Source organism: Notamacropus eugenii, chromosome 3 (genome assembly GCF_028372415.1).
Source record: "Notamacropus eugenii isolate mMacEug1 chromosome 3, mMacEug1.pri_v2, whole genome shotgun sequence".
Lineage (NCBI taxonomy): Eukaryota > Metazoa > Chordata > Mammalia > Diprotodontia > Macropodidae > Notamacropus > Notamacropus eugenii.
The window spans coordinates 173,356,718-173,361,899 of NC_092874.1; positions in this window are offsets into that span (position 1 = coordinate 173,356,718).

Genomic DNA, 5,182 nt, shown 5'->3' on the forward strand with positions numbered 1-5,182 from the left:
AAAAATAGAAGAAAATGTAAAATATGTCATTGGAAAAACAACTGACCTGAAAAAATAGATCCCAGAGAGAAAATATAAGAATCATTGGTCTACTGGAAAGCTGTGATGAAAAAGAGAGCCTGCACAAGATCTTTCAAGAAATAATCAAGGAAAACTGCCCTGAGGTCCTACATACAGTGAGCAAAATAGTCATTGAAAGAATCCGCCAAACAACTCCTGAAAGAGATCCCAAATTGAAGATGCCAAGGAATATTGCTGCCAAATTCCAGAACTATCAAGTTAAGGAGAAAATATTGCAAGCAACCAGAAAAAAATTCAGATATCCATGAACTACAATTTGGATCACACTGGACCTTACAGCTTCTACAATAAAAGATTGGAGAGATTGGAATATAATATTCCATAAGGCAAAAAGCTTGGACTGCAACAAAGGACCAATTATCCAGGAAAATTGCATGTAATATTTCAGGCAAGGAGATGGATATTCAATGAGATAGGTATTTCCAGATCTTGCTGATGAAAAGTCTAGAGCTCAATAGAAAATTTGGTCTTCAAATACAAGACTCAAGAGAGGCATAAAAAGGTAAGCAGGAAAAAAAAACCTTGTTATTGAATATGGTCAAACTGTTTGCATCACTATATGGGAGGATGACACCTGTTAATCTGGAGAATTGTATATTTATTATGACGTTTAAAGGAGATATGCATAGATAGAGCAAGTCAGTATAAATGAACTGAAGTGATGGTTAAAATAGGTGATTAAAGGATGCAAGAAGATTGTAATGGGAGAGGAAAAAAAGAGGAGGCAGAAAAAGATAAATTACATCACAGGGAAAGGTGCAAAAACATATTGAGGGAGAGAGAAAGAGGGGAGGGAGGTGAGCATTGTTTGAGATTTGCTCTTATCTGGTTTAATTCAAGGAGGGAACCACATACTCAGTTAAGTACAGAAATCGAGCTGGTCCTATAGGCAGTAGGGGGCAGGGAGGGGAAAAAAAGGCCAGGGAGGTTAAAAGCAAGGGAAGAAGTAGTAAGGGTAAGGGGGAATGAAAGGAGAGGGCTGATAGAAGGAGGAGAAGATTGAGGGAGACCCTAGTCAAAAATGAAACTGATGTGGAGGGGAAGGAAGAAGGAAGAAATAAAAGCATACACTGTTGGAAATAGGAAGGAGAGAAAGACACAGATAGTAACCATAACTGTGAATGTGATAAACTCAGAACAGGCCCATAACAGAATGGATTAAAAATCATAATTCCATAGTATGTTGTTTACAAGAAACACATTTGAAACAGGGGGATATACACAGGGTAAAGGTAAAACACTGAAGCAGAATTTATTATGCTTCAGTTGATGTAAATAAAAACAGGGGTGGCAATCCTAATCTTCTTGTTGTGTCCATCCTTCATTTTCGAAGAAGACCATGACATCAGAAAAATGATGACATGATTTGCACTTGACTTTATTTTGAGTGAGGGAGGGCTGTGCAAGGTCACCAGCTTCACTTTTTCCTCCAGAGCCATCTGGATGCAGTGATCAGATATTCATCAGGATGACTAGAGATGATCCAGAATGCAATGGGAGACTTTGTTCCCTTTAGGCTAAGGCTTATTCAGGTACTTAGGGTGAGATTATGACCATTCAGTGAATAGGTCTGTTTAAGAAGTAGTCAGGGGATGGCCAGTTTAATGACACTAATAAAAAATAACTAAATCAAGCTGAGAGAGAAACAGCAGCAGTCACTATGGATAATCACTCAAGCTGGGAGGTCCAGAAAACAGCCCTTAAGTGGACCTTGGACAAGGACCTAGACTTGTCCAATCTATGGACTTCAGACTGCAATAGGTTTAAAGTTTTGGGAAAGGAAAGGAAAGGAAAGGAAAGGAAAGGAAAGGAAAGGAAAGGAAAGGAAAGGAAAGGAAAGGAAAGGAAAGGAAAGGAAAGGAAAGGAAAGGAAAGGAAAGGAAAGGAAAGGAAAGGAAAGGAAAGGAAAGGAAAGGAAAGGAAAGGAAAGGAAAGGGTTTAATGAAATAACCAATAAAATTGATAAACTTTTGGTCAATTTGATTAAAAAAAGAAAAAATAAAACCAAATTACCAAATCAAAAATGAAAACAGTAAACGCACCTCCAACAAGGAGGAAATTTTAAAAAAGTAATTAGAAATTACTTTTCCTAACTGTATAATCATTAATTTGACAATGTAAGTGAAATGGATGAATATTTACAAAATTATAAATTGTACAGATTAACAGAAAAGAAAGTTAAATAGTTACATAACCCCATCTCAGACAAAGAAATTGACCAAGCCATCAGTGAACTCCCTATGAAGAAATCTCCAGGACCAAATGGACTTACAAGAGAATTCCATCAAACATTTAAAGAACAGCTAATTCCAATACAATATAGATATACTCTTTGGGAAAACTGGTAAGAAGTCCTACCACATTTTTTTATGATATACATATAGTTGTCATACCTGAACCAGGAAGATACAAAACAGGGGAAAACATAGACCATTTCCCCTAATGAATATAGATGCAAAAATTTTAAACAAGATATTAGCAAAATAATTACAGCAACTTATATTATGATCAGGTAGGATTGATACCAGGAATGTAGGACTGGTTCAGTATTAGGAAAACTATCAGCATTATTGATCATATCAACAACAAAACTAACAGAAATCATATGATTATCTCAATAGAAGCAAAAAATACTTTTAACAAAATGCAACACTCATTCCTATTGAAAACATTGTAGAGTTTAGAAATAAATGGTGCCTTCCTTCAAATAATAAGCATAATTTACCTAAAACCATCAGCAAGCATTATATGTAATGGGGACAAACTAGTGGTATTTGCAATAAGATCAGGGGTGAAACAAGGATGTCCATTATCACCACTGTCATTCAATATGGTACTAGAAATGCTAGCTTTAGCAATAAGAGAAGAAAAAGAAATTGAAGTGATTAGAATAGGCAAAGAAGAAACTAAGTTATAACTCATTACAGATGATATGATGATATACTTAGAGCATCCTAGAGAATCAAATGAAAAACTACTTGAAATAATAAACAATTTTGGCAGAATTGCAGGTTACAAAATAAACCCAGATAAATCATCTGCATTTCTATATATTACTAACAAAGCCCAACAGCAAGAGATAGAAAGAGAAACCCTATTTAAAGTTATGGTAGATGGTATAAAATATTTGATAATTTACCTGCCAAAACAAACACAGGACTATATGAACAAAATTACAAAACACTTTTCCACAAATAAAGTCAGAAGTAACTAATTGGAAAAACATCAGTTGCTCATGGGTAAGCCAAGCTAACATAATAAAGATGACAATTGAACCTAAATTAATTTACTTATTCAGTGCCGTACTAATTAAACTATTAGAATATTATTTTTTAGAGCCAGAAAAAAATAATATCAAAATTTGTCTGGAAGAGCCAAATGTCCAAAATATCAAGGGGATTAGTGAAAATACATGTCAAGGGGGGGGGGTAGCCATGCCAGATCTCAAATTGTATTATCAAGCAAGTATCATCAAAACCACTTGGTACTGGCTAAGAAATAGATGGGTTAGATTCACAAGACACAGTAGTCTTTGGGAAACTGATTGAGAAATTTATGACCAAAAAAGAGATAGAAAATATTATTAAGTATAAAAATGGATATTTTGATGATATTAAATTGAAACGTTTTTGCACAAAAAAACCCTTATACAACCAAGATTCGGAAAGAAGCTGAAAACTGGAAAATATTTTTTATAACTAGCATCTGTGATAAAGGCTTCATTTCTAAAATATATAGTGAACTGAGCCAAATTTACAAAAATAGAAGTCATTCCTCAATTTATAAATGGTCAAAGGATATGAATAGACAGTTTTCAGAGGAAGAAATTAAAATTATCTGTAGTCATATGAGAAAATGCTCTAAAGCACTATTGATTAGAGAGATACAAATCAAAACTACTCTGTGGTACCACGTCACACCTGTCAGATTGGTTCACATGACAAAACAGAAAGATAGCAAATGTTGGAGAAGATATGGGAGAGTTATAATACCAATTCGTTATTGGTGTAACTCTGAGATGATACAATCATTCTGAAAAGCAATTTGGAACTATGCCCAAAGGGCTGCAAAAATGTGTCTACCCTTTAACCTAGCAATATTACTGGGTTATCCCAAAGAGTTCATAAAAATATGATGTACAACATTATTTCTAGCAGCTCTTTTTGCAGTCTCAAAGAACTGAAAATTGAGGGAATGCCCATCAATTGGGGAATGGTGGAACAAGTTGTGGCATATGAATGTAATGGAACACTCTTTTGCTATATGATAAGCAGTTGAACTTTAGAAAAAAACTGGAAAGACTTATATGAACTGAGGCTGAGTGAAATGAGCAGAACCAGGTGAACATTATACACAGTAATAGCCACAGTATGTGAGGACTCTTTCTGATAGACTAACCCCTCACAACAATGCAAAGACCTAAATTATTCCCAAAAGATACTTAAGGCAAAATGCCATCCACATCCAGAGAAAGAACTATGGAATCAGTTGGCAGAATGAAGCAGACTATTTTCTCTTGAGTTATGCCATGTTTTGTTTTGATTTTTTTCATGGTTTCTTCCATTCATTTTAATTCTTCTATGCCACATGACTAATGGGAAAATGTGTTTAATAAGAATGTATACATGGAACTCATATAATTATAAATAAGTTTGCATGCCATCTTGGGGAGGGAGGTGAGAGGAGGGGGAGAAAACTTAAGACTTATGGAAGTGATTATTGAAAACTGAAAACAAATAAATTAATTCAATTAAAAAAGACAAGAGTTAAGAGATTCATGAAAGAGGTAAACACTATAGAAAATAATAAAGGGCAAACCAAACACAAACTGCTTACATTTCAATACTGGGAGATTATACACGTGTCCCTTCTGAATTTCATCATCATTTGCTATCATAGAGGGAATCTAATTAGACAAGACCTTGTAGTGTTTCTGACATATTTTGATTATCCTAAGAGGAGAAGGGAAAGAGAGGGAAAAAAAGAATACGCTAGAAGAGGAAGTGGAAAAAAAGTTGGGGGAAATTATCACACAAAATCAGGTTGCACAAATAAAGACCTACCCAACCAAGAGAAGGGAATTGGGGAAGTGACTGACACT